At 43.1% G+C, this 8,277-nt stretch overlaps 1 pseudogene; it reads right to left on the bottom strand.

The window, feature by feature from the left end:
* Window positions 1-4,258: 4,258 nt before the first annotated feature.
* On the bottom strand, window positions 4,259-6,576 carry LOC101646876 (annotated as a pseudogene).
* Between the last annotated feature and the right edge of the window lie 1,701 nt (window positions 6,577-8,277).

Below are 8,277 nucleotides of genomic sequence, written 5' to 3'. Positions count from 1 at the left end.
TAGTGGTGTTAACCAACCCAGGGACAAGGGAAAAAGGAGTGATGATTCAAAACCATTGTCAAGGAGGGGGTTGGAGGCCTGGTAGGGATTGATCAAGAGCAATGTAACCAGGAGGAATTACTGAAACCCAAATGAAGGCTGAGCATGATAATGGGACAAGAGGATAGTAAAAGGAAATAGAAGAAAGAAGTAGGAGGCAAAGGGCATTTATTGAGGCCTAAATACAGGCATGTACATATGTGAATATATTTATACATGATGATGGAGAAATAGATCATGTGCATATATTTATAGGTTTAGTATTAAGGCAGCAGATGGATATTGGGCCTCCACTCAAGTATTCCCTTAATACAAGAACACTTTGTTAGACTAAATGGACATTCCATGATACCCACCTTCCCAACACGATCGCTAAAGACAAATGGGTGCATAAGCAAATGTGATGAAGAAAGCAGATGGTGCTCAGCTATCAAAATATATAGCATCTGGGGTCTTCAAGGCTTGAAGATAAAAAAGTGACCATCTAGCCCAGAAGCCACAAAGCCCACATGGAAGAAACACACTGGCCATGTGATCACGAGGTGGTGAAGGGATCAGGTATCAGGCATCATCAGAACAAAAAAATTATTTCATCATGAATGAGGGGGAGTGCGGGGTGGGGACCCAAGGCCCATTTGTAGGCAACTGGACATCCCTTTACAGAGGGTTAGCGGGGAGGAGATGAGTCACCCAGTGTGCAGTGTAGCATCGATGAAACACACAACTATCCTCTAGTTCTTAAATGCTTCCTCCCCCCTCCCCGCAGTATCATGATCCCAATTCTACCTTACAAACCTGGCTAGACCAGAGGTGCAGATAGGAAATGGAAACACAGGGAATCCAGGACAGATGATCCCTTCAGGATCAGGGGTGAGAGTGGCAATACCGGGAGGGTGGAGGGAAGGTTGGGTAGAAAGGAGGAACCGATTACAAGAATCTCCATATAACCTCCTCCCTGGGGAATGGACAACAGTAAAGTGGGTGAAGGGAAACGCTGGGCAGTGTAAGATATGATAAAATAATAATAATTCATAAATTATCAAGGGTTCATGAGGGAGGGGGGGAGCAGGGAGGGAAGGGAAAAAATGAGCAGCTGATTCCAAGGGCCCAAGTGGCAGGCAAATGTTTTGATAATGATGGCAACAAATGTACAAATGTGCTTGATGCAATGGATGTATATGTGGATTGTGATAAGAGCCCCCAATAAAATGATTTAAATTAAAAAAGAAAGTGAATTATTGAAAATATAGTCAGGTTAAAAATTAATATCTCATTTATTTTTTCCTTTTAGTTTCAATTTTTTCTTTTAAAAATTTTATGCCTTTTAAGGAATTGAATAAAATGTAAACAATGTCATTAGACAATTTGTATAGAAATTATTAAGTGAAAACCTAGTAGGCTGTGTAAACTTTGAAAAATAAAAATCTGACATCAAGTCACGGTAACATTATGAGCTCTGTTAACCACCTTTGTCTTAATATTAATAGGTTGGTAGGACTGGCACTTGGATGATTAATATTATTGTGGTCCATTTTTTTAATAGCAGAAATGAACACTTTGAAATGTTCTCATCTAAAATTTCAGGATTGCTTTACTCAGCCCCGTTTTTGAACTTTCACAAAATAATATCACCTGCCAATAATAGCCACCAGAGGGCAATAGACCACTTGGAGAGGTCACCATCGCCACAGCAAAAACCATTGATGTCAATCTTGTGGAACTGTAGCTAGTCATGGTGGAAAAAAAGAAAAGAAAAAGAATTCAGTGTACAGTAACTATGATACCGGGCAAACATTAAGTAAACAGCCTTTCTTATTCACTTTAGTCACTCAACTTTTAAAAATTTGTAGGCTTTTGTGCTTTATTTTAAATCATTTAGGATTATTTAGGCCACTTTAGTAATTTGAAATGTCTGGTCTGCTTTAGACATACTAAAGAAACTGCGTTTGTCTCTGGGAACCAAACCTTATGTGAATGGCTTTAGAAATAAATAAGAGGCGCATATTGTTTTTATGACTAATTTGACGTTTTTGAATTTTGTTAAGGCTGTTGGTTCTTGCACAATTACCTGCAATTCCAAGGCACACAACTACGAGGGGGTACACCCCCCAAAAAACGGATTATTTTTTCAAACTATGTGTTTAAATTTTTTAAACAAAACAACTTTATCACCTTCAAAGTAGCCTCTAATACACTTAATGCATTTGTGAAATCTGTGATTACATTCTTTTTAAAAAAATCATTTTATTGGGGGCTCTTTCAGCTCTTATAACAATCCAAACATCAATTGTATCAAGTATATTTGTACATATGCTGTCATCATTATTTTCTAAACATTTACTTTCTACTGAGCCCTTGGTAAAAGCCCCTCTTTTCCCCCCTCTCTCCTCCCCCCTCACTCTTGTGGCCCCTTTGTTAAATGATAAATTATTTTCATATTTTATACCCACTGCTTTCGCCCTCCCCCATGGTTTCTTTCCCCTCCTCTTGCCACCCTCCCCCTGCACTATGGTTTGCGATTCCATTCTTGGAAACATTTTCAAAACTCATCTGTTTAAATGGCTGACAGTATCTCCCTCATTGTTTTCTTCACCTCTTTTATGTAGTCAAATCACTGTCCTTTCATGTCCCTCTTCATTCGCGAAGAGAAAAAGAGGTAACATGGAGGGAGGTCAGGTGAGTAAGGTGTGTTGGGCAAGAGAAGCATGCTGGTTTTTGCCAAAAACTGGTGCACTGAGATGAGCAGGTACATTGTCGTGGTAGCAAAACCAGTCCCTCACCTGCCAAAATCAGGCCTTTTTTGTTGCACACTGTTATGCTTTCTTTTCAGAACCTCTAAATAGAAAGCTTGATTAACTGTCTGATCTGGTGGAACAAACTCCAAATCCACACTACAAGTTGACATTTTCGTCTGTTCAGGAAGTTGACCTACGTCCAGAATGAGGTTTGTCATCAATCGATATTTCACCATTTTTGAAATGAGAAAACCACTCTTACGCTTGAGTTTTTCCCATAGTGCTGTTCTAGTAAGCTGTGTTCCACATCACAACAGTTTCTGTGAGAGTTTTCTTGAGCAGGAAACAAAACTTCACAGTCACACGCTGTTCTCTTAAAGCAGCTATCACAAAACAATGAGGTTTGCGTGAAACTGCTTTTACAAAACAATTCGCTGTGACCAGAGAGAACCTTCCCAGAAGATGCCTCTGGGTGCACTACCTCAGAGTGAGCTGCTTAATGCTTGCCTAGTGGGGAAAAAGGCATACTTCAAAAACTCCACTCTGCCCAGTGCAATTGCTGGGATTTTTTTTGGTACCCTCTCATAAATACATTTCAGAGTTGATTTAAAGGAAGGTAATGAGTGGGTTTGAGTGTTAGAGGGTCAGACACCACGGGACCTTCAGGGAGCACTACTCAGTATAAACTTCTGTCCACAGTAGGGCTGACGGTATTGCCCCCAGGGCTCATAAAGGCTACAGCAGAGAGCAGGAACAAATAAATTACTTTCCTTCAGTTCTCATGCCAGCTGAGGGACCTTGTTGGGGCACAGAATAACAAAGGGGAACAGAGAACAATTCTTCCTCTCATAACTAGCCAGGTGTGATATGTGCATGCATGTACACAATGATCTTGGGGATCTGAAGATCTGGTCTGAGTTTCACTTTTTTGAGGGGGTGGGGTCACAGTAATTGAAACCAAGATTTATACTTTTTTTTCTTTTAGAATTCCTATTCATGTAAGAATGCACCAAACATATTAGAATTAATTATTTTTAAGAAAATGACAAAGATTCATTTTACTTTTATTATTATTTATTAATCAACTTTTAAACTTATGCTTAATAGTACTTATTTAAACCATTTTCTAAACTTGCTATGGTGCCAGTATTCACACACCAGAAAATGTACTCAAGTTGTGTCAAACTAGAAATATATTTCCATTAGAGTATTAATATCTGTCAACACTTAATACTGCAACGAGAAGAAATGATTATTTAAAAACTTATTTTTAATTGGGAATTAATACATATATCATACCATTCCATAGTTCAATCGCGCCAAGCAGTATTGTACAATTGCTACCACAATGAGTTTCCAAATATTCTTTTCCTTCCTGAACTCCTTGACATTGTTTCCCTTTTAGACACCCCTCCCTCCATCCCCACCACTGTAAATTCCCCCCCATTCCAGTGAAACTTTTATTCTATTTGCTTTCCCTATAGGTTCATGAATCCTGGGGTTCATATACTGAAAAACATAGCACAACTACAGGAGATTGACGCCAATGACATAATACATCTGAGATAAATGCTATTAGGAAAAAACAAAATTAATTTTTGTTGAATAAATAAATGATTTTTGTTGGAGATTTATCCCGGGAATCTTAACTTCACAGCAGATCAAAACTCCTTGGGTCACATTTCAAACAAAAGGGAAGCAAAGCATGATCCATGCTGGTGTTAGTATACAATTTTCTCCTGACTGTACTGAAGAATCTGAGTCACCTGTGATTATGTGGTCCCAACAATAAATTCAAAAGAGGTGCTCCGGTGAGCTGCTTATAAATACTTCAGATTAGATACAGTTATACTGAATGCAGCGTTTGTTTGAAATCTTTAAAAAATTACTTTTTATCCTGAAATGGTGACTGTAGTAGTTTAATAATTCTGTTAAATGCGCACATTGAATTACTTATTATCAAGGGTCCCAACTGCTCTATTAAGGACGTTCACTGGCCATCTTCTATTTCTTGACCATGCTCCAAAATTCTCTTCCTTGTGGCTTTTTTGCCATTAGTTATTTTAGTAGAAGTTGATACAGATTTGAAGTTGCCCATGCCACAACCACCATTTAATGTGGAAGATAAGGAAGTAAGTCCCCCATGCCCAATGAGCACAGTGAAGTGAATCCTGTATCAAAAGTCGAAAATCCATCTCCAAAAGATGGAAACCCACTGAAAGCAGAGAAAAAGGGCCCTAGGTCGTGGCTTCCTTTGGCTTCCAGGAGGGCCTCTATGATTCCCAAAACATCATCAAATGGGTCCCCAAATAAATCAAATGAAAATGGGTGCCTTCCACCAAAAAATTCCCTGAAAACATCACCTGGGTTAGGGAATGTGAAGCCAAACTCAAATAACTGCCAGAAGGATTTCCACCTACAAAATTAATCCGTCTTGGCCATATTTGTTAAAATATCATGTTTTTTAGCATATGATTGCAATTCATATATTTCAGCTACTTGTTTGAATTTCTTTTTGGCTTCCTCCATATTCTCAGGATTTTTTATCAGGATGCCACTTCAGTGCCAACTTTTGATATGCTTTTTTAATGTCTTCAGCTGTGGCATTGCTTTGCACACCTGGAACTTCCTGAGGAGGTTGGCAGCCACTGTCAGGGCGGAGGAGAAGCTGGACAGTGGGGTCTATGGTCTCCTCTCAGGTCCTGAATGGCTGATGCTGACGGTAGCAGTGGTGACAATTCCTTTTACTTTCTCTCCCGTTCTCCAAGATTAATACAATGTTTAGTTTCTGATCTCTACAATAGCCCTCTTAGGTAGGCAGGGCGGTTTCCTGCTCTTAAATGCAATTTTCCAGATGAGGAAACCTAATGAATAGAAGATATCTTAGGTTTCAAGTTTTGGGTTTCATCATATCTGTGCAGAACTTCATCTCAAAGTGTGAAGCATAGCGCCAGGCTTTCTGAACCAACAACGGAAGTTGATGGACAATAAGGGAGAAGCTGGAGAGAGCTATGCTGAGGCCTGATTCCATCTGTTTCTTGGATGGTGGGACTCTCTCATTCAGTAGCTAGCAGGGAGGACATTAAGGGAAATGGTAAGGGATTTGGGATTTGGGGACTGGTAGGATATTGGCTATAAAAGTGAGGGTATCTGGTGAATTCTAAACCTATGTTTTGGCTAGCACAGTAGTTGCTAAAGCTTCACACACTCAGCAAAGGCAGGGTGATGAAGAGAGCAGAGGGAGATGATGTCTGGGTGGTCTTCCAGCCCCCTTTAGAAGGATGCCGAGATGATGATGAAGGTGCTGATACAGGAGAAACAGCTGGGACCCTGCAGTTGTATGATAAAAGGTACAGCAACCAGTGAACTCTGAACTAGTAAAGTCACCTGAGCTTTTAGGGAGATCCAAGCTGCAAAGAGTGCCTAGCAGTGACAGAGTGGAGCGGTTGCTTTGTAGGAAGGAGTTCGGTTTTATCGGGAGGGAATTCATTCTAGAGGTTACATATTCTATTGGGAAGACAGTCTTGGTTTTTATTTTTTGTTTGCTTTTTCTTTGTCTTGCTGTCCCTCTTCTATTATGGCAGTTTTATTTTAAAATTTCAAACTCTGAACATGATTTAAGACAAATTTATAACTTGCTTAGCACATGCTGAGCACAAAGGCAGCAAGCATGAACAAAGGAGCCTCGATGTCTTGAATGTTCTTACCGCCCTTCCTCCGGTACCGTGCTGGTGAGGACGTGGACCTGTCTATGGAAGAAGACTGGTGTGTCACGGATGTAATCAGAGTGGGTGCTGAACATGGAGGACAAGGCTGCCGGTCATGCCCGAGTCCAGACAGTTCATGGAAAATATTATCTTTAGCGTCCTTTCAACATTTGCTTTGTGTTCCAATACTCAAAAACTCTTACTGCATTCCACTTTCTTCTTTAACCTTGCCCTTGACTCACTGTCAATCACTGAGTATCCTGCATCTAGTGAACACATTCTCAATAAAGCAAGAGAAGCATCTGGCATCCCCTTCAGCCTCTTACCCAGCTCTGCCTCCCTTGCCTCCTTCTCCTCCCTTGCCTCCCAAGGCAAAAGGGGGTGGGGAGCAGAGATTCAGGCATAAACAGCACACACTGATCCCTTTATGGACTTCAATTTGGGCCCTCAATGCAAGAAGGGCTGAGAAGAACCTGTTAATTCTAATTAGGTTTAAACAAATGAGCTGGAAAATGTAGGGAAACCACTGTGGACAATGAGGAGTGAGCTGATCATCTTCCATTTCATTAGCACAAGAAGAATTTGTGGTGCAGTTGATGGAGTGAGGAAGGGCAGCATCCAGAGGGGCCCCCATTTCTGAAAAGGTCAGACGGCCATTTCCTTGACAGGTGGGGGCAGAGGCTGCTTAACCAGCCTCTACTCTTCTCATCTTGTCTAGTGGGAGGCAAACCCCATACGGAGAAAGGCCCTGAATGGGGCCTGGAGTGCCCCTTCACCAGCTGCCCTACTCACAAGATGGAGTTCAAGGCTGAATACCGTAAATGGGCAGCGTGCTTTGGATGCTTCCGGCACAGTGGTTAAGCACTCAGCTGCTTACCTAAAGGTTTCTGTAAAACCTTTAGCCTCAGTTTCTGTAAAGTTTCCTGTCTTGAAAACCCTAGGGGGCAGTTCTACCCTGTCCTATGCGTTCACTATGGGTCTGAATAGATTAGACAGCAATAGGTTTGGGTTTTTCTGGTTGTTGTTGTTGTTATAATCTACTGGGGCCTGCACCACTCCTGAGGCCACAGCTCCCCCCTCTCTCGGTCATTCTTTGGGGGAGTTTCTGTCCCTTAATAAAGAAAAGGCAGGGAAAACCACCTGCTGCTGGCAGATTAACAGGCCACCTGTCAGCCTCCTGGTTGGTTCTGCATTCCCACCAGGTATGATGCAAGGGCAACCTACTAATAAGGGGGAGGGGGTGGTGTCAAGTGAATTAAGCGCTGGTTCTTCGAAAAGGATTCTCCTTATTGATGAAGGCGGTCGTCTATGAAATCCAGTCAACAGCTGGCCACTCCTCCTCTCCGCATTGGGGGCTCCTTTGGGAATGACGGCCTGTCTTGGCCGCCCGGTCCCCGTCCTCTGTTTCCCAGGGCACTCCATTGCGGGCTGTACCTAGGAGAAAGGCGCTAGGTCCCTCGGGGTGCGCTAGGGGCTGCCTGCTACTCAGGGGTCTCCCGATCCCCGGCCCGGCCTCGAGCTCAGGCGAGCCAGCGCGTAGAGCTGTCTCCCGGCCGCCTGGGGCGGCGAGAGCCCGCGCCCGCTCCAGTTGCTGCCGCAGCTGCTGCCGTTGGCTGCGGTGGCGAGCGCAGGGCGGGAGCCCGAGAGACTTAGGTGGCGGGGACGCGGCCGAGGAGAAGCCAGGAGGCAAGGAGGAAGGCCGAGGAGTCTCCGCGGCTCCGGGATCCTGGGACACTGGGCTAGTCGCCGGCCGCCGCCCGGTAGCCGGCCGCCCGGGGCGGGGGCGGGGCGGGGGC

The sequence above is a fragment of the Echinops telfairi genome, unplaced genomic scaffold, assembly GCF_000313985.2.
Source record: "Echinops telfairi isolate 266 unplaced genomic scaffold, ASM31398v2 ScPeMD7_70;HRSCAF=299, whole genome shotgun sequence".
Classification (NCBI taxonomy): Eukaryota; Metazoa; Chordata; class Mammalia; order Afrosoricida; family Tenrecidae; genus Echinops; species Echinops telfairi.
Note: the sequence above shows the minus strand (reverse complement) of the source record. Positions and strands in the feature narration are given on the sequence as shown.